Raw genomic sequence first — 22,341 nt, 5'->3', positions numbered from 1 at the left:
TCGGCCTGACAGTGCGTATCACAATGAATGCCAACGGACTCAAAAAAAAAGAAAGGAGGTTGACAGGACGATCACAGTACTCGTTAATGTGCTACACAGCTGAGCTGCTGGGGGTGGTTTCTGCGCTTTAACGTTGAATTTTTGTTATTTTGAATTTTTTGTTATTGTTGTTTTTAGGTTAATTGAAGTACTTAAGATGTTTTATTAATTTTTTTGTTGACTCCAGAATTGAAGCATCTCTGATTCTGGAGGAATGGTCTTCAGAGTGACGGATCACGAGATCTATGCATGTATATGTAGAATTATTGATGGCATTTTCTGGCGTTACCGTCTTTCAGTAGTTAGTGTCCATTACGATGCCAGTGCCAATGTTCTTTTTCTTTCTCCAAAGAGCAAAATGGAGGAGGAACAGTGTATAGAGAGAGCGAGTCTCTTGAATCACCTTACGTTCAGGGGTGATGCTGGAGAAGAGATGTAGATGACAAAAACGAGTTATCCGCAGCCCAACTTTGCGTCACACCTTCCCCGACATCGGTTCCTCAGAAGAGGTAAACGGCAGTGCAAGGCCACTCCTGACGATCTGGTATATCTGCTCTGTTGCCGATCTGTTGTGCTGCTTATCACCCGACGTGATGTCACAGATTTTGAGGAGCAATGATAGCCGTCGATACGATGTTACCTCAGTGAGGCTGCATTATTCTGAGAACAAATCGGAGGCGTACAGAGGTCACGTGAGTGAAGCTGTCATGACTCTGAGAATCAGTCAGAAGAGCTGCATGCATTACATGATCGACACGTGATCACGTGATATGGTTACAGCACCGGCACTGAACCGACAAACTGGCCATTAGCTGCTTCGCTTTAAAATAAAATCGTAAGAGGCTTGCAAGAGTGTCTCAAATAGAAGACAATGCTTTGACTGGCTTCTTAATTTCTCACTGACATGATACAGCTATCAGAGCTGCAAAATCGGCGTGTGGGCCCCATGCGTGGTCGATTCGGGTGAGGTATCACCAAGAAACGATGGCATTCTTTCTACCAGGGATATGAAGTTCAGTCGAGATTGTTTCAGCATAGCAGGGTCAATGTAGTTTGTCGGCGTGACACAGCCGCGTGTTGCAGGCAAGCCATAAGGCTAATCGCGACAGGCCTACTTCGCTGAGAGCGCTTCCACTAGTAGCTATTATGGCCGCAGACCGGGAGGGATTCGCGCCTGATTCATAGCAATTCTTCACTGGGTGCGCCATCCGTGTCCCAGTCACGCCGAGCGCGTGGATCGTGCTCCACCAGCAGCCCGTGGATGTTCGTGTCTTGTCCAATATACAAAAGGCGGGCATCGCACCATTCCACGCCATTCATAACTAATTCCTCCACCAGCCACAGCTGCGTGTTATGGTGCTGCTGTCACTGCGGAGAGCTCCGGCACTCGAGGGCCATAAAAGCCAAATGCCATTGTGCGTCTCTCATTGCTCGCTATCACGTTTCAAGCGCACGCCCACGCCGCACGCATCGTATTTTCGGGTTCTGACGCTGCTCGGAGGAGACAAGCTAGCGAACGCCAAGGGCGCTTAGAGCGCACCCAGCACGCGAACAATTCGTGTCGAGGCGTAATGGCCTCGATACTCAACGCATGGGTCTCGCGCGTGGGTTCGCTATAAACGACGCCGTCGACGGTGCCTCATTTCTACCGTGCGGCGCACCACTGCTCAAGATGAAAAGAGACGCGAACGTGCCGCGCATTATGTAAGTCATGACGCACGAATCAGGGTGAGCGGAAGCTGCATACGCCGGGCACACGCCGGCGATAGCGTGATATGCTTCGCCTCTGTTATTCCGTGCGCCGCTATAATTGAATCTTGGAGTCGCGTACGGAAACAATCGCCTGCCATAAGCGGCAAGAAGTGGTGTCTTGAAGAGCCAGCCCCAAATAGTCGCGTCACAGAGGTAGTCCAGCCACGCGAGAATTTAGTCCAGCCCAAGGAAGGCGTTGCGGACGGAACACGTCGCATATGAAAGGGCGTACTTACAAGCACATTCAGTTGTTCAGTTATTTGATCTCTTATGTAGGGTATACATGAGCCACAGAGCTTACCCTTGTTTGCTGAAGTAGCTCCACCCGTTTATTTGCTTGTTTATCATTATTAAATGTTTGCTTAGTTTAAATTATGTCTTTGTAGACTCAACGACGCTACCCAGTTAAAAGAAAGCCTTCGTCAGTCAGTAAGTCTCAACTTTATATTTCGCAGTGGGATTAAGACGCCAGAAAGTTCGTCGACTGTTCGACTTGAGTACTCAGTCTATCCAGCGGTAAGGTAAGATAACGCGGTTAGACCAGTGCTGCTTGTGAAAAGCATATATGCGCGATGTCTGCGAATTTGTCAGGGCAATGAGGTAGTTTGGGTCGCTGCGGAAGCCGAATGAATGAAGTCTGTGAGGGGTAAAGAGTACATTGGTTTGAATTGTGCGCAGCATTCGTGATTGTTGTGTGGTGAGATGTGGATGCGGTGGAGTACTCCGGAGTAAGGTGCGGTCCCCTTGCAGGCGTTCGTAGAGAGTTCGTTTACCTGTTGTTTGTAGAGCTCTGCGTCATTCCCCGTCACCGGGTTCCTCATTTGTCATAGTGGATTACTCTATAGTCCAGTTCACGCGGCCGACTGGTGCCGCAACTGATAGTTACCACACCCAGAGAAAAGCAGCGTGTGTATTATTACTGAACGCCTAATCCTGCTAACAACACTGTAACGGTAACTACGTGATATCTGTACCGCACCTTCCAGTTTTCATTCACAAGACTCAGACAGGGGTACGAAACTTCCATACGCACCATCGTCCGGCGCATACGTCAGCTCCAATTCCTCCCATACCGGTCAGAGAGAAGCCAACTAGTGTGTCGTATCGTCGTCATGACAACGGTATCCAGCAGAAAAAAACTTCATACTTGTGCTCGATTCGAATCACCGCTGTCGAAAGAAGAACAACTTCGTATCTTGGTCACTGAGACAATTAGGCCACGGCAGCAGCCTTATCGCTCTACGTGCATGGGGCAGGAATCGTTCATTTTAAGCAACAGTTCACCTTCAGTCGCCAGGTGCGCTGCAGTAGTTGAAACCGAAACTAACCGAAGTTTCCTATCCCTGACTCAGCCTTGCACAAGTCTCCGTGGAAACTAAACTACTAATTTCGAACACAACAAACTATGTGCAGAAACTTCAATGCATTGCATGAGGAAATGAGGAAACTTATCTTTTTTCTTCCTCACATTAAGAACTTTTTGCTGGTTCGACTGCCAGATTGGATTACCGCCCCATCCACTAAATGTGCCCACTGCTGAGACTTCCAATACAAAAAAAAAAAATACTATGAATATGTATGTGTGGCCAGAAGCAGAGCCCCACAGCCACATCTCCTTGCGAGCTCTTAGCATCGAGCGTAACGTGAGCGTGGTCCTGTGGAAACCTTTTTCCGCTCTATGCTCCGGCAATGCAGGACAGGGGGTCGAAAAAGAGATCGGGTGTTCGGGGCAGATGACTGCGCCGTTATGCCGGTCATTTGTAGGAGCGCTATAGCAACACATCACAGCCCTCCGGCGATGTTCAACCTCTCCGAAAGGCCTCTCGGGAGTGGCTCCGCAGCCCATCGCGGCTCTTCGCTCAAGGTGCATCCGTAATTGCCGCAACTCAGGGAAGGTTTCTGCGCTATGGTAGATGACCCGAGCAGTAGAGGTGCAACGCATACCTAATAACGTGAACGCGGGAAATCTGAAAAGCGAACCACGTAGCCAAGGCTGTAGACAAGAAAAAAGAAAGTAAAAAGAGACTGTACCAAGACTGTTCAAAGCTTATATAGCTTAACGAGGGCCTCGAAACTGGCAGTCTTGATGTCATATAGGTAGCATAAGAGGGCTCTCGCAGAGCTTCCGTCCTCACCTTTCGATCACGTTCCTACGTGGCACTTGCGGTAACGCAGGACGTACTACGTCCGCCGCTATGGACGAGGGTGGCGCTGGTGAACACTTTCAAGGTTCGGTCCCATTACGCATAAATACCATCGAAAGCAGAAGACCGGACAGCCGTCTCCGTAGCGCAATGGTAGAGCTCCAGACGCGAAATTTGGAGGTCGTGGGTTCGGATCCCACCGGTGACATGTAGTTGTTTTTTCTTCTGTTTTTATCAATTATCTTAAGCAATAAAACACTCGCACTAATTATTTAATTAATACGTATCATAAATAAAAAAGAAATAAAATCCCCTATGCTCCTTGATTCCGTTGACTGTTCGCTTCCGTCATGTATATAATAACGAGCACTTCTTTTCTCTTCTCTTGTTTGCTCAGTGCCTTTATAATTGGGGTTATAAACAGTAGTAATAATAATAATACCGTCCCTGTTCTAAATACGCGTTCTACGTGCAGCAGTCATCCTTACAAAATCCAACCTCAAAATGCTTGACTGGAAATGCCTGGAAAGCGAAAGGTAAGCCACACATTCGTAAAAACAACAACAACAACAAGCTGAAATATACTGCTGCCGAAGCTGCTACAGCTAGTACACGTGAAGAATCTCGCTATCGGTAACGTGCGATGAAGTTTGCCGTGTCGAACTCAGCGCCCTATACCGCACAGACTTGAGAGGGGAGCAAACGTTCCCTAGGCGCGCCCGTAGAGTGCTTTACGCCCCCTGCTTGTGTTTACTCGCATGAGGTTCCACTCGCTCTCGAAGCTACACGTGGCATGTGTCTGCAAACTGAGCTACGTCGAAAGCCCAAAGGCAAAGAATGTTATCAGCCAAACGCTCGTCCCTGATCGTTCAAAACGTGGTCTCGCGTAAGTCGGTAAGTAGCGACCCAAGCGGCTGAGAGCAGCAGTTTTTAGGCACGCATAGGGACAATTTCAGCTCCTCCTGGGCACTGCAGGTTGCCTATAACGGAAATCATACAAGGCGCCAGATGCCATCACAGTTGCAAACAGAATACTGCTTATGCAGTATTAAAAAAAAAAAAAATTGTGCATGGAACATAAACATGATCAATGCTCTGATGTAAGCGGTGACGTAGAAATGATTAAGAAAGACTTTTAACGTCTTGACATTGATCATATGCACAAAGTTGCCATCCCGTTATGCAGACAGTTTTTTTCTTAGGCGCATTTGTTGCCCGTACTTCTAAAGAATGGAACGATCTTCCTAATGAAATTGTATCGATTACTGATATTAATAACTTTGGCAAAGCTTTGTCTAATGTTGTATGAACTCTGACAGTTTTGATCTGCACTAATGTATTTATTGATTTATTTTCTTAGCTAACACTGTACACACTGGATTAATATTTCTTATGTGCCTGTTTTTTTCGATTGTTTGCTGTAAATTTTTCTTCCCACTCCTCTCTGCAATGCCTCTCAGGCCATGAGGGTAAAAATAAATAAATAAATAAATAAATAAATAAATAAATAAATAAATAAATAAATAAATAAATAAATAAATAAATAAATAAATAAATAAATAAATAAATAAATAGTTTTCCCACCTAAGCACCTCGGCGGATGATGTGGTAGACACTGGGACAAGCCAGAACGTAAAAATTCATAGCCTATATACATCGCGTCACTGCAGGAATTGCATGACGTTTTCCAGGGCAGCTGAATGGTGGCAGTAACAGCACTCGAGTATGGTGCGGTCATTTGGCGACTGAACGGGCTCCAGCCTTCGACGCCTTGTGTTCTTCGAGCTTGGCAGCACGTATGGTCTCCCCCCTGGCTGTTTCCGCATCTTGGGCAGCCTACTTCAGCAGCTTCTTTTTTTAGCCGCGGACAGCGCATTTGTCTTTCTTAGCCGCTTCTTTTTCGGACGCTGGGAACGTGCTCAGCATCTCGCACATTTTTCGCTTTTTGATGCATGATAGCCTTCGCCCGCTTTTCGAAGGCCTTGGCAAATATTCGAGGTGTAGAACGAACAGGTGAACAATGAAGAAAGAAGTTTTACAACACATTGCGCTAGGAGCTACCATTTAAAACAAGCAGTTCGAGAGGCTGCGGAGATGGCCGAGTGGTCTAATTGCGCATTCCAGTCGACGATCCGGAGCAGCTCTCTGCATCCGCTAAGGAGGAAGATGTCTAGGAAATTTAGGGACCGTACTGTCGCGATCAAGTCATAACTCAGGGTATGAATCCAGATCGCACACTGAAACACGTTGTGCCATTTCGCGCAGCTAGAAAATTTGATCCGGATCAACGAATTGGCATCGCGAAACAAAGCTGGTCTGTTTGCTCCGCAGCTGGTTCGAATCACGCTCGACGCCCATGTTATCGCGAAGTTATTTTCTGCTTGATACCACTAAGACGAACAGTTCAGTTTTCAGATAAGTTGGCCCTCACGTACGACTGCTGGTTCGCCGCGGTTCCCGGGTGATGTTCGCTTTTGTTTCTCAAGAATGGGAGCTGGAGACATGCGCCTCGAACTGCGCTCCGGAACGTTCGGCCGCTCAAACTGGCTGAGACAAATTTGGAAGAAATAATTCTCTTACATATGTAAAACGTAGCCCCAATAAATCTTACTTGGAGAACAGCTTCCGAAAGTTCTATTTCCAGTCAATTTCTGAATAAAAATGTGACATACAGTTTTCACCCACCCAATTCTGAGACGAAGAAGTCCTGAAAAGTGAGAGGGACATAAGAAAGCGTAATGGGCACGCTCGGTCAGTGCGCGCGAGGTCCGATAACTCTCGGCTCCTCGAAAAGTTTTTGGGCTCGATGCGCCTCATTATTGCAACATATCCAGCTTAGCCCCGCATCATTTTCACAAGAACTCCTCCAATGATCCAGCACGTCTCCAGAGAGAACCTCACCTTGAACCTCGGCAACTCTTTAATGCGCCCAGTGCCGACACCGACGGCGCTCAAGTCACGGCCGCGGAGAGGTCAACTCGTTTACCGGGGCATCCTCCTCCGCCGCGCGCTTTCTTCTGCGTGAAGCATAGCTTCCCCCCCCCCCCCCCCCCCCCCCCCCCACGTTCCTCGGCGCGAAGCGTGCCGCACGGCCGCTCATTGTCCGCCGCGAAGCACGCGCCGTCGGGAACCACTCGGGGGCGCAATCGCTCGTACGACGACTGCGTTTCTGCGGTCAGAGGCACGGTCACGCCGACGGCGTCAGGCAGAAAAGCAAGGCCCTCCGCTCCGGTGCCGCGAGCAGCGGAAGGAAGACGCGGTCGCCGCTGCGAGACGTGCTGACCCTGGCGCGTCTTCGAGGCGCTAAAGGGGGAAGCCGAGCAGAACACGACCCAGTTTACGAGTTGCCGCCGGCGCCAGCTGGGCCCGGTGGTGCGTGCGCACTTGGTGCCGCTGGCCTCTTTCGCTGAGGATGCGCGCAGTGTCGTTGCGGTTCTCGGCCGTGCGTGTGTATACATAGCTTCTTCATCTCCAGTGCACCGTGTCCCCTGGCGGCGTCACGAACGTTGATCAATGTGTCTTGTCCCGAGAGCTAACCGTGCGGTCAGCTATGACGAATGGCGGAGTAAATTTGTAGGTCCGCACCATTCACAGCCTTTATTGTGCTTTATTCACATCCCTCGCGATCTCAGTAAGGGACGAACGAGGCACCTACGATAAAAAATAAATAAAAACAAGTAGTCCTACATAGAAAGGTTCTGACCTCCCTCTGAATTTAGTTTCGGGAAGAATTTTTTTTTTTTTCTCGGTTAAAACATGGCATGTCATCAAAGCGCCCACTTGCTGTCCGGTAGCTGAACACAGCATCGTGGATGTCGAATGCTTGTCACAAGACGCAGACACGATTCTGGAGGGCATCGCTTTGAAGTATAGTTACTGACCGTGTTCACCTTGCTGAACGTACTCTGAGATTTTGGAGCTGTACGTCTTTAGGAACGCTGCAAGGTGGTGTCTAGCTGCCTGTGGCTTTCGAGTGAGCCGAAAAGGCATTCTTGTTTCTTTCGCTTGCCGTCCACAGTTACGTACTCGACTCCTTCCATATCTTTTAGTGTGTTGATGCGGAACGTCGGCCCAACAATATTACTCCTATGACTAAGCTGCAGTGAAGTCTGTCTGTTCGTATCAAAGCGTCTCCTCCTGGCATGGCTTTCGATGGCTCGTATGATGCTAAAAGAAAGCCGTCAGTTTGCGTCCGAATCGTCACGATAAGGATGGTTGCGGTCACCTAGCGGCAGTTTTTGCAGACTAGAGTTGCGCCACTAGGGAAAGTGTTCTAGTGTTTTCAGCTTCTTTTCCCTGCTCTCCTGTACATTCCGGCAAAAAGCTACTTAAAAGCTACCTAAAAGGCAGCATTCAGCTTGTATGACAAGGTGTCACAGTGGCGAGAGGATTTCGAGTACGTGTTCGGCGAAAGACCGCTGTCGCCTGCCTCGTTGTGATAATTAATTGTGCTTGAGACATTCGATCCGTGAATGTCTAGATAGTATGCCGCTAAGGAAAGGACACCTGCTGCGGCTCTATTAGGCAGCTGTCTGGATTACCACTTGCTGTGCAGAAACCTCACTGGTACACCATAAGGTGCCTTCAAGCGAGACAGAAAGAAATTTTCATGCGTACCTTCTCTAGCGACGAAAGTGTGTAAAAGATAGGTCTCAGTTGTTGAAGAAATGGTTGAAATATTTGGCTGTGGAGGCAGTAGAATATTTCTGACGGCGGCTAGGCACGTGGCTATTGTTCCAACGTAATATAAATGAATGAAAGACTCGCTTTGTTCACGTGAGACAAACAGCTTCCGAATTGAGTTTTAACTCGATCGGCTTAACTAAGTATTCAAGTCCTTAACTATTCTTCTGCTCGCACTCACGTAAGATGTAAAAAAGCGCTCTGTGTTGCAGGGATATCTGTCTACGTGTGCACCTTTACTGCAATGCAGGCGCTAAGCTCTCAAGCGTGGCTTAAACAACCTCATTTGAATTCAGAAGCTGGAGCGAACTCCGAAAACGTCGGCTGTGTATTTCGAGTCTCGACAGACCCATAGACAAAACGCTTCAGCTCGACGTCGCTGGTACTACACAAGTTCAATTACTGCGCCGGCGGGCGTTTCCTCATTTTAGACTCAATGTAACCTTTGGAGTCAGCAAATAAAACTCGGAACACGCAGTTATCAACAAACATGAAATGTGCGGCGACACGCACGCAACCTCGTAGTGACAGCCTTTCCCATCGAAATCCCGATTCCCGCCTTCGCTTTCTCGGCGCACACGTAATTAAGGAGCACATGACACGCAGGCAGTCCGCTAGGTGTCGATTCTGTGGTCCTAGCTACTGTCTCAACTTCTACTGGAGCGAGTCAACAAGCCCGTCATGCTACCGGTGGTTTTACTCATTGCACGAATTTTCCGGAGCGCGGAATTTCCCCGTGCCCACTTGCTGCGCAAATCGGACTCTACTTCAAGTCTAGAGAAGTAGAGTACGTGAAGAATATAGATATCTTGACGTGCAAAACGGACAAAAACTGCAGAGGACACCTATGCTCCGACTTCAGGGTATGACGCGATAGCTGATGGCCTAATGCCCACGTATGTAGAATTGATCATTCTCTACTTAACATTAATAAATTCCTGGAAGTCCTCACATCACTCCTGGTGTAGTGGTGCAGCGGTTAAGTGATGCGCCACTGCCCTGGGATGGTAGGTACTGCCACTGGTGGGGCTTTTGCGATGCAGCTTGCTCTTGTGAGCAACCTCTCGTGCGCAATTATTAATTTAACTGCCACCTGCCGCGGAGACCAGTTTGCTCACCATCAGATGGGCAGGTTGGGATGACGCCACAAGGTCACGTGACCTACCTCCTATGTTGCTTCTCTAGGATTTTTCGAGTTTTCGTGGATTTTTCGCTCACGATCAACGATGCCGACGACGGTGCCGGATTTTCTGCGACACGAGCTCCTTGACGCAATCGCGTTAATAAAGAAGTTGCTTTGTTGTACACAAATAAAGTTTTATTACCTGTAGTCTGCCTGCCCGATTGTGCATCCTCTCTGCAAGCCGCCGAATAACTCGCAACGTGCGAAGCTGACCAGGCCACAGCTTGTTTGGTGTAAGGTTATGAAATGGGAAGTGACGAATAAAAGCAAGCAGCACGAGACCACCGTAGTTTCGCCGTCCCTTCGGGGAGCGCAGTAGCGGTGAAGGTACTGCCGTCGTGAGCGCTATTGTTCGGGTAGTTGTGGTCGGAGTAGGCAATAGTTCAGCGTGGACTTAGCCTCGATTTCGGATTCGTATTCTAACAGTGTTAGTACGTGGTGATGTAAGGCTGCTGAACCGGCGCCGAAATAAAACACCAATAGGTTGAAGAGCATTTCGGTGAGGATAGAACTGGCCGCCGAAATAAAACACCAATAGGTTAAGGAGCATTTTGGTGAGAACAGAACTGGCTCGTATTGCGGGGGTTAGTATGTTTGATTGCGCTCAGCACAAAGGGTACACCATGGACCTGCCACTGAGAGGAGACGTGTGACCTCGCTTTCGTCTGCAAAAGTGTGGTCTGCGAGCTAGCACTATGCCGTAACACAGGCGCCTTGTTGACGGCTGAATACGGCCCCCTTTGTGGTGTCGCGGTCACCAGTGGCCTGCTTTGGCCCACATAAAAGAGTTTCTTTTCTGACCGTGGTGCTCCCTGTATAGTAGTTTTGCTTTTATTTACTTGACACTTCTGACACGAATTCTAATATTTTGTTCACTTTTACAGGAAGCCAAGCCCCATCTTGCTGAGCTTCGTGATGGCAGCTTGCTAAAAGAAGGTCCCAGGGCTTGTGAAGCCAAGAATAAACACGTGAGTTCGTTCCTTCAATCATTATTTTAAAGCGAATTCAGTGCCCAAAGAAATGGTGGTTCGTTCAATTGCGAAGATTTTCTGTGTTCATTTTTTAAGCCAGAATGAGCCCGGTTTTCAGACTCTTTCCTATGATGCTATCACTCACGCTGTAGCGATCTCTCCGCGTGTTTTATAACTTTTTGCCATTTATGTTGCACCGCATACTCTTCGCAGGGACAGACACACGGGAAGGTATGCATAACGATGCCGTCATCCAAAGTGCGAACATGTTACCTCCTTGAGAGCTCCCGGAACTTGCTCCTTCCGCATTTCAATCTCGCTTCGCTTCCATTCCCATTGTCGCCGAAGCAGTTAACCTACGACTTTAGCGCCGGAACGACTTCTCCTTCGAGCCGTTACTCCGTACGACCACCGTCCCTCGTGCGCTCTCCCCAGAGCACAATGGAAGGAAGCGACCCAGCGCCGACCGCATTGACACGACCGCGCGACGCCTTCAATGGCGCCACTGAGGCAGCGATGAAACCAGGGTTGCACTGGTCGACTCTCGCGAGCGACTGATGCCACGAACGAGGCTGGGCAGGCCAGCCGCGCATCCCCGCGCTTTTCGCAACCTTGCGAACCGCCCGGCATCCGAGAGGAGAGCACGCTCCGCTTTTCCCTCCGCGCTTCCATTGAGGTGGCTGGTCGAGTGAAAAGGACCGAGTCCGAGCACGCTGACCGGGTAGCCCATATCGGAAGAGCGCGCGCGGTCAGCCGAGATTCACCACGAGGCCCCAACAATGAGCGGGGATGAGCCATCGGCGCGGCCACGCTTGGCTGCCGCCGCCTCGCTTCGCCCGAGTCGTCGGGAGGATTCGAATCGGAGCGTCCACAGCGACCGGTTGCGCGGATGGCGTTCAGGGCGCAGCGAGTGGTTTGGTTCTCCACGCTGTGACGTAATGCTCTGGAACCAATCAGTCGCCCCGAAGCGCGCTGTCGTTGGATGTGAGGGCACCGTTCCGATTTCGCATCAGACAGCTACGGGCTAGTCTTGGTACTTTCAAAAACGAAAAGAAAGTTGTAATACAAGCCTTTCTGAGACAAAATACCTACCGAACTCCTGGCCTCTGCAGCTAAGCACTCTTGGCGTCGACACGTGGTGTCATACAAGTAATTTTGGTAAAACAGCTCTAAAAGCAAGGACGCCGAGGGAATAGACAAGGCGGTCGCGTGCGTTGCATATTATTTCCGCTCTCAGTCGAAGTAGATCTACTCACCAAACGCCATACTTCGTTGAAGCTCGGCAGGCATCACTGCTGAACGTTCAGAAATGAAACATTGGCACTATTTAATTAAGAAATTTGTTGGCCCTTCAAACACGTGCGTAGAGGCAGAGAAGCTAATGCAAAGCGCGATATACGTCCATGCTTTGGCGGATATCGTTATAAGTTCGCACTGACTAAAACTTTCGGGTTTACAATTTCAGACGCTTAATACGCTGGGGCGGTATTTCTCACACGTGTGCCTCCGGTTTTCCGACAGGCGCGTCCGCTGAAAGGCGGCACTATGGGACGCATTCATGATTGGCAGACACAACTGGAGGACGTACTCCAGAAAGACAGGGAAGAGGGGAGCTGAGATGTTCCTTTGCTCGCGCGTTGCCATCACGATGTACAGAGTTGCTCAAGTCTCATTCTGGGACGCATTCATGATTGGCAGACACAACTGGAGGACGTACTCAGAGTGTACAGGGGCTTGGAGAGCTGAGATGTTCCTTTCCTCGCGCGTTGCCATCAAGATGTACAGGGTTGCTCAAGTCTTTCACTCTGGGACGCATTCATGATTGGCAGACACAACTGGAGGACGTACTCCAGAAATACAGGGGCGAGGGGAGCTGAGATGTTCCTTTGCTCGCGCGCTGCTGTCACGATGTACAGGATTGCTCAAGTCTTTCACTCTGGGACGCATTCATGATTGGCAGACACAACTGGAGGACGTACTCCTGAAATACAGGGGCTTGGGGAGCTGAAATGTTCGTTTCCTCGCGCGTTGCCATCACGATGTACAGGGTTGCTCAAGTCTTTCATTCTGGGACGCATTTATGATTGGCAGACACAACTGGAGGACGTACTCCAGAAAGACAGGGGCGAGGGGAGCTGAGATGTTTCTTTCCTCGCGCGTTGCCATCACGATGTACAGGGTTGCTCAAGTCTTTCACTCTGGGACGCATTCATGATTGGCAGACACAACTGGAGGACGTACTCCAGAAAGACAGAGAAGAGGGGAGCTGAGATGTTCTTTTGCTCGCGCGTTGCCATCACGAGTAGAGAGTTGCTCAAGTCTCATTCTGGGACGCATTCATGATTGGCAGACACAACTGGAGGACGTACTCCTGAAATACAGGGGTGAGGGGAGCTGAGATGTTCCTTTGCTCGCACGCTGCTGTCACGATGTACAGGATTGCTCAAGTTTTTCATACGAATACCGAACATATGCCACCATTTCACAAGCACGCTTAGGGCCGCCATTTAGGAAAGCTCAGAAGTTATGAACATCGTGCTGAAGCAGGCTGCGCTGCCTGCCTTCTCCGCTACTTCCTGTGCTACTCGCAGCCAGTACAGCGGCCTCTCGGCACTTCATTTTTTATTTCGATTTCCTTTTCTTTAGCCTGTTTGGCTGCCGCTTTCATGCAGTGAATGAGACATTGCCGTAAAGTGAAACTTCATTCGAAGAAATTGATGAGAAATGAAAATATTTTTCTGGTGTAGGAGCGGTTTGTTGAGCGCACTGATACAAGGGTCCGTTTTTCAGCTCTTGAACGAAGAAAGGACGTGTTGTTACCACCTTGAAAGTGCCAGTTTTGGAAACAAGCTTTGGCCACTTTGTTGCGTATTTGGTATGTTTGTTCGTGTTCGCTTTAGCGTGACCACCCCGTGGCTAACCAAGCTTTTCCGCGCCAATACTGGATCACGCGGTCGCCTTCTGACCAATTAGAGACAGAGAGAGAGAGAGAGAGAGAGAGAGAACAAACATTGAATGTCCAACAGAGAAGATGCGCGCCCCAACACCCTTGACCGCAGGCTGACCAATTAGAACAAAGGATCGCGCTCTTCATCTTCAGGCCAACGAGGATGTGTTATGGTCCAATTTTTTATGAAGTACCCCATTGTGGAGCATATTTGCAATAAGGGGGTGCTTACTAGTTAGCGTCCACCCAAGCTCAGCCATACGGCTACAAAGGAAAGGAAAGCTTTACAGCTTTCACAGAAACTTCCTAGTTAGAGAAATTCGTCCTGGTGCGGGGTTCGAACCCGGCACCACCATCTGTACAGGGGAGTCGCTGTGCCATCTAAGCTAACCAGGAGCCGAATTACGGAACGCTCTCAATCTGAAGACACACTCAAAGCAGTCTCAAGGCCCCGCCCTTTTAAGTCGGCCCTAACCACGCCCTTACCGTGCTCAGGGCTGACGAGTAAGGAGCAGGGCCTTGAGATTGCTTTGAGGCTGTCTTCAGACTGAGAGCGTTCAGTAATTTGTCCCCAGGACGGCTAGCATATGGTAGGGAGAATGAAAACATCAATAACTCGTAGTGGGTACGCTGTTAGTCCAATATTTTTGGGGGGAATCCCCCAAAGCAGAGTAAATTTGTAATAAGGGACTAATTGCTCGTAATTAAGCTTGGGATAGATGCTACCACTGAAGGATGTGTCATATGGTGTCATAAGGCTAGAGTCTAAGGCGACAACGTAGTCCAGCTGCCGCAATTGCTTTTGTTTCTTCACTGGGTGGGGAAAAAAATATGGATTTTAGCTACCGTACCCATGTTTTTTTTTTGTTTATTTCTCCTTCGGGCAACATACAGGTATTGCCCACGAGGCAAGACAAAAGGAGATGCTAAACCTCCTGACTGGGTCTTGTCCTCGCCTGGGTACAGAAGTGGAGCAATATGTGGAGCAATAACGCTGTTCTGGGAATGGCATGGTTAGCTTTCATGGTAAAGGACAAAGAGCCTCGATTGCTAGCGACGTCCTTACACAGCTATACAGAGCGGCTGCAGACAGCTATTACTCAGTGCTTAATGTAGAATGAATATTGGGTCAGTGACCGTGTAAAAACGTTAGCTGACGCCAAGATTCACTCTACTGTGGCACTACCTGACCAGACAGCATTCCGTCAAAGCCTGGATTATATCAGTGCTTAACGGTAACTGGAATGAATTAAGGATAACATATCCTGAACATGTATAGCATTTTGCCGTTAGCACTAAGAACCTAGGCAAAAACAGCCTCCCCCGATACCCCAGCGTACCAGTAGGATGGATTTGTATGTACATGATGCATTATTTTAGTTCCGTCTCGTTGAAAGTTGTCACCTAACGAAACCGTACATTCTTTCATATTACCGGCCTTCAAATACTTCAAGCAATTCTCGTGGCCTTCTAAAAGCTGCTTTAACGGAAGTCGACACGTCGCCAGGGGCTGTACATCAGTGGATCGTCCGTAGGCGTACACTTCCGCTCCGTGCTGCGAGAACCATCCACGTCGCGAAGCCCATACAGCCAGCCTGGTTTTCACCTCACTGCGCTGATCCGCGCTCACATTACCGTGAGCGGAGTTGCATTGCGCCCGTGCGGGCACAGCGTCAGCCGCAGCCCACGCGGCAGTGTCTGGGTCGAGCACACGAGCGACGGCGTGGGGGGTGTGTAGTGCTTCGCGCTCGGTTACGCGGAAGTCGTTCTGGGCGACGATACTAATGCTGTACGCTCGTCCACTGCTTCTGCTATTGCGACGCATCGCGCGCATGGACCACTCGCTTCGTGGCACTGGCCGTTCGCTCGGCTTTTCTTCGGGACGGTAAGCCAGAAGCAGAAAGAGAAGGAAGTCGGTGAAGAGCCGTTCCGCGGCTCGGAGGGCTGTACGAACGTGGAGATGCCGTTGTGAAGACTTTGTTTTGTTGTTGTTGCAGCGACCCTGACATTAGGTAGATTTTTTTTTTCTAGGGCTTGCGGCTTCTTGTTAGAAATATTATGACTTCCGTAGCAGGAAACCTAATCACGATTCACCAGTGTATGGTCACCTTGTTACTTTGTGACCAGTGAGAAAAGAGCGTTGCTATTTTCACCTGCTGGCCAGCGGGTATATGCCTTCTATGGTAGTGAGGGCCCCATCTGTTCTTCTTTCATGCTTTCGGCGGGAGGGGGCAGGGAAATTCACCGCTGTGCATATCGGTGTGCGCGACTTAGATTAGCAGATCTGCTCTTATTGCTCTGCTTATCTTCACTGGAACGAACACAATCCTATACGCTGTTTTATAGCTCTTCTGTAGTGCTCGGTAAATGTATCTGTCCGTTCCAGGTCAAGTATATTAGGAATGACAGATTATGTGAGGTTGGATGCAAATAAATGCATTACGGTAAAGCATTAACCAGCTCAAACTACCCACTTATCAAAACAGACCGCACATTAACAATTTAGCTCTGCCTTATTAAAGGGCAAAGGCTCGTTAAATAAGCTGGGTGGGGTGCATAAATTTGATTTCAATGCAGTTTGAAATGTTAATAGCTATAAGAAATATGGATGCTCCCGGAAGGCATCATAAAACATGACATCAGCTGCGGTGTTTCGTTTCTGTAAGCAACCGGAGTGGAGGTGCACTGCACTGAAATCTCAGTAATTTTTGTGTTCATCCACTGAAATCTCAGCCATACTAATAAGAGTTACACAAGTAGATTGCTGCATCAAGCGCGAAGAACCTGGCGTCACTCTTGTGTTCTTGTTTGCTTTCCGCAAAGTTATTTTTATTCGCACACAGAAGGCGATTGCGTTCAGTGAAGGTTACAGCCGTCTACCTCTAGTACCCCAATAAGTTCTGCAGCTTTGATATTTCTGTCATTATCAGACAATTTTACGATAGGGACCAAGAAATTTTTTGCGCACTCAAGATGTTCTAGTTGGAAAAAGCCGTTTTGGGCTCTATGAGAGAAGCCAAGAAAAAGTTGTGTTCCGTATAGTGAGTCGGAAGCACCATACATGCGAGCCTAGGCGCCAGCGTTTGATGTTTTGGCGCAGGCTGAAACTCCATTGCCCGATGGTATTTGCGAGCGTGGAAACGGCGAGTGATTTCGGATTAAAGAACGGATATCAGCGTGTGTATTAGATAACATAGATAAAATCGATAACGTTTCGGCGAAAACTATTTAGCAAATTTCCAGTACTTGCACTAATTAAGCCACCTGCCGAAACTGATCGCTTGGTTAGAAGAAGGCTTTTTAAATCAACATCATTATGTTAATTGCCGAAAATAGTTGTTCTGTGCGCTTACCGATCACGAGTAACCTATACAGAGATAAACATATATTTTTAACCCAGCACGAGGCAGATTCGTAAATGTTTTAAGGGAGACACTTCATAGGTACGCGTCTTATGGCGACGACTGCACAGGCACGGTCTCAAATAAAAGGAGCATGCTATTGCCTGCTGACATTTTTCACGCGCGTTGCATAACTGATACTGCCAGCTATGCAGCGTGCATGCTGGTATAGAGGATGCAGGTGCGCTTTCTCCTGTCCTTTCCATGTTTCTTCATTTCTGGTAGGGAAGGCGTGCTTGTACTCAGAACGGAATCGCATGTTCCGCTAACTTATGTCTGCACTTGTACTATCGCGATGGAAAGAAACGCGAACAACACAGCGCCTACGCGCACGGCTTTCGAATTCCTTTTGATCGCGCTTTTGTTTGTGTGGTAAGAAAAAGACATTAGAGGTGTTCTAGGATGTTTCACGGACTCTAGCGTATTATTGGTACCACCAAAGTAAAAGAGCGATGAAATGAAATGCGAACCGCGGAGCGCCTCTACGCTGCGCTCTGTTCGCGTTTCTTTCCATCGCCCCTGTACGCAGAGCAACATTTCCAACTTGCGATCGGTAGAAGAGCAGCAGGTCATTCATTGATGCGTTGACTTCGACGAGCTCATGTTGCATACGAGTAAGCACTGCGCAAAAAATATCCAGTCACAGGCATATTTGCTTTAACGGACCCAGGAACTCCATGGGAGAAATGATACATCAGCGGCTGCAGTTAACGCTGCGCTGCGGCTCCTCACTGGGGGGGATTATTTGCATATAATTACTAAGAACCAGCAGGGAGAAAGCGAGCCTCATTAGCGGCATTCGCAGTGTTTCTTGGCAAATATTCCTAGCGGGGCAATTAGCACGGAAGCGGCGCCTCGTCGCCGGAATTCTTTAGCACCACGTCCTTCGTCGTCGTCTCCAGCGCATTGTTCTCGACACGCTGGTGCAATCATGGAGAGCAGCGGCGCGAACATGTGGCAACGCGGCGAACAAAGGCCGTCTCAAACCGATTAAGCATCTGGACAGAAGGGGCGAGGCGCAGCCGCGACGAGAGGGAGCCGACTGAATTGGCGCTGTCTTCGCTGCGAAATTAGAGACGACCGAATGGGAGCTGAAGTTGTTGCCTGAGGTCGGCGGGCCGCCTTCGAGCCCGATTTTCTTCCGCGTCGGTCCGTCGTGTCTCTGGATCATGTGTATACGCAGCGGCTTATAACGGCCATGACCATTACTTCGGCAAAAAGAAAAAATAAGAGTATCAAAAATTCTAAGGACGATTGCGATCCTCCCTAATGCGATATTTGAGTGGACTATTTCGGTGTCTCAGGCTCTGCAGACCCATTGTTTTGCTTTGCTGGGTCGCCGGCATGTCTCGAGGTGATATTAGTTTGACAGTACTATTAGCTGATGAAGGCCACGATGCACAGTGCGAGAGTGTGCTGCAGTTTAAGACGATATATATATATATATATATATATATATATATATATATATATATATATATATATATATATATATATATATATATATATATATATATATATATATATATTCTTTCTGTACATAACCATGTAGAAAAAATACCAAGAAGAAAAAGCCGCGATAGCCTACCGCTCTCGTGCATTGGCCAGGGCAGCTGATCTCTTCTAGGCGCCACGAGTTCGAATCCCACTCACGGTGATGTTTATTTTTATTTATTTATGGTTTGGCTCGGTTACATCGACGGCGGCGACGCTGCTAAACCCGTGAACGGGCGCTTAAGAGCTGCGCTCTGAAATAGCGTGCTCTACGTGCAGCCGTGAGCATAAGCAATGTGTATTCTTTAGGAGCGCGTGAAAAGCCATTAACTATCATGTAAACTCCTATGGAGGTTTTGTTATGGCAGCGGAGATCAGGCATTTCCTCCCAGTACGACCATCGCCGCACACGCAAGCTAAGTGCTTCGGAACGCAGGGTGGCAGTGGGGCACCCGCAGTTTCGGTCGTTTCGATTCTTGCCACCGCTTGTTGCATGCAACTTTTTAATGCGATAGCACCAGGAGCGACATGAAAGCAAAAAGTGTCCGAAATCTCCACCTGCCAGACGTTGCCGTCTCCCTTCCGCCGCTCTCCTCCTTTCCACTTGTAGGGAAAGAGGAGGGAGACCTAATGAGCGAAAATGAACAAAAGAAGCCATTGCGAATAGAGATAGAGTAATAATAAAATCGTAACTGGAACACAATCAAAATTGGAATAGGTTGGTGAGTGGAAGACAATAAAATCAGAGTTGGAATAAAATCATAAGTGGAACAGATTCGCGAGTGAAGAAAATTGCTATCGCATTTCATTCAAATAAATCAAATTTATCGACCCTGTTTCTTTTTTTTATCGAACATTCGATGACGGGCCATGGCCCCTATTGGGCTGCACTAACGAAATTTAGCAGAATTTGCGAGACTAGAGATTTCTCCTTGTGACCGATAGCCCACAGTGCTTAATGATACTTTGGCACTACTGTTACACTCTTAGGAAGCTTGGGTGAAGCATGACTCACGAATTCTCTTAGCATAGCCTTTTTAAATGAATAAAAATGCAAAGATTGTGAGCAAAGCTACATCAGCCGGCAGCCCTCAGTCAATAAAGCATCGTGCTGCTACCTTGATGATGTCGTGCTCCGCCTAGTATGGTATATACACAATTCGCGGAGGCTCTAACAAGAGCGACCGCTGCATTTCATGTTAGTGCGACTGAGATGTACCGTAACGAGATACAATTTTATCCAGCTAGTTTAAAGTAAGAGGCACCATAAGCTGAAAAGGAGCAATATTTCCCGCTTGCATGGAGCATCATGTCGAGTTTGTGTCGGTCGAGAAAGAGAGAACAAAAATAAGGATAAATACAAGCTGACGGAATATTTAAGAGCACAGCAGGTAATGAGAAGCACATGAAGCGAACAAGGGCTGTCCGCCACAGAAGGCATCCGAAATCTTTCGTGCAGTTTTCACGACGTGCCGACGTTTTCTTGTTTGGTATGTGCGGTATATAGACTGTACATGCGGATAAAGCTGGAAATCGGCTCCAAAGCTTCTAATATGACAAAGAAAGTGCATTTATTCTATGCTTGGTTATATCATTTTTTTTTTCCAGCAGTCCCGGGTGCAGAACTGTGCTCACCTGTGGGCATGCCTGTCCATGCAAGTTTGGGTGCGTGTGAATTTGATATATGCACTGGAAACGGCACGCGTGGCTAATTACTAAGATTTCATGCAAACTTTGAGCCGGTTCTAAACTCATGGTGCGCTCTCACCTGAGAGGATGATTTTCATCGGAAGGCGCATCTTTACAGTCCTTTGACAGCCAATAAACTGGAGCAACAAGCAAGTTGACGCAGCCAAGAATGTTATGCAGAAAAAAAGCATGCGCGCAGAAGCGCCTTACTAAGAATCGTGCGCTCCATCACAACTACGCTGTGACTTTCTACACTGTTTTCACAACTACTTCTTAACACTACTCTGAGTGGAGTTTTTATACTCAAGTCTAGGCATTGCGACTAATGTATGTCTAGATAAAGTCCCGTGCACGAAGTTTCTTGAATTACATTGCTTTGCAAATCACAGTTGCTGTTCCCCTCAGTAAACATGACACATACCCACGCGGGGGCGATTCGCCAAGGTATGGTGGAAAAGCCATTTCTGTTTTCTCCTGTGCCATTTTTTCTTTCTCTCTCATCGCGGGGCTTCTAAGGATGAGCACTGGAAGCCACTACGACGAAGACTTGCGGTTGTCGCACTCCAAACAGCGCAGTAGGAGTTGACAAATATGTGCGCTCTGCAAAGCCAGGCAATGCGGAGTTTTCAAACACAGTGGCCACGTGTCTGCGCAGGCGCCGAAGAATGAGGCAGTTTTTGCTTCAGGCTTTAGTATTCTCTATATTGCTTCAGCTCCGAGTCCCGCTGCTTCGTTTCTAATCATCTTTCCCTTCTCCTCAAACGCGCTGACCCGCGTCCCTGCACAGCCGCGTCCATGCACAAGAGCAAAAGTGGGAGCTCTAAGATAAAAGGATTCCCGGAGCCGCCCGCCTCATGAATACAACATGACGTGCGGTGCCTTAGATTTCTCATGCGGAGACTACTGGCTCGTGGACAAAGCCGAGAAGGCCTGCAGTCGCAATAAATTGGCCCCGCGCTTGGAAGGCATTATGAGGCCCCTCGGAAAACTTCGCGCGAGAAAAGTTGTCAAGCCGGTGGCTCGAAAGGACCGCGCAGTATCTGCCGTGACTCAGCGCAGCAGCTGGGTTCGCAGTTCCTTTCGGGCTCTGCTTCGAGTCGGCGATAATAGGGTGGCGAAGGATGTTGGACTGGGTCCACTCTGCGTAACTGCCACGACAGAAAGGAGGAAAAGCAATAACGGACCATTGTTGTGGACAAAGTGCCTTCAAGCGCATGACTGTAGGGAAACAGAGAGTATAGAAAGCAGAGGCTGGGGGCTTCACCGGAAAGGAATTATTGCACTTGCCTTACAACCCCCCCCCCCCCCCCCCCTTCCTCTACCTTTAGGAAAAGTAAGCAAGGTAGGAAAAAAGAAAAGGGATAAAGGAAGGAAGGAGAAGACAAATGGCGGACGCGAAAAGTGCGCGCCACAGGCACAGCATTTCGCGACTGCCCGTCGTCTTCACAACTACGGCTACATAATCATGCACCTACCCGAAATTGTTTACTGAATGGCGTGCCTTACTAGCGACATTGATTTGCGCGCGATGCCTGTCACTGCCGTCATCGTGACTTCATTCCACCGCGGCGCCTCAGGAGCAGTGGCATTCAGCTAATGAACACGCGGTCGTGGGTTCGATTCTGTGCCGCAGCTACTTTATTTTGGTGGGGCGAATTTAAAGTGGCCCTGACTTAGGCACGTAAAGAAGAGAGAGAGGGAAGGAAAGAAAGAGGTGGGAGAGAAAAAGGGCGCAAATGTGATGGAGAAATTAACCAGATGCAGGTATAGGGCGGCTACCCTGCAGTAGGGAGAAAGGGAAGGTTCCCCATGTATTAAGGAAATGATGAAGAGCATATGAAATCTCCGAATCCGATGCCGCATTTTCTCACTGCCACAACGCTTCTAACCACAGAATCCGAAAATTGTTTCGTCCGTTCCGGATCCCAGAACCCAACAGCCGTCGAGAATTTGCTTTGTCCGCCTCAAAACCGGGCCTCCGCGGCCATGCTGAAGTGGTGAGAGTTCATGAGACCTCACATCTGCTCTATGTCCCGTT

General features: G+C 48.6%; 1 protein-coding gene across 1 annotated transcript in view; it reads left to right on the top strand.

Moving 5' to 3' along the window:
- The window catches only part of LOC149341220 (uncharacterized), a 159,002-nt gene that overhangs the window by 57,606 nt on the left and 79,055 nt on the right, over window positions 1-22,341 (top strand). The window contains exon 2 of the mRNA XM_089543166.1: window positions 10,686-10,769. The gene's annotated coding sequence lies outside the window, so the exon portion shown is untranslated. The remainder of the gene's footprint in view (window positions 1-10,685; window positions 10,770-22,341) is intronic.

The sequence above is a fragment of the Amblyomma mixtum genome, chromosome 5 (genome assembly GCF_055824585.1).
Source record: "Amblyomma mixtum isolate Tamu chromosome 5, ASM5582458v1, whole genome shotgun sequence".
Classification (NCBI taxonomy): domain Eukaryota; kingdom Metazoa; phylum Arthropoda; class Arachnida; order Ixodida; family Ixodidae; genus Amblyomma; species Amblyomma mixtum.
Note: the sequence above shows the minus strand (reverse complement) of the source record. Positions and strands in the feature narration are given on the sequence as shown.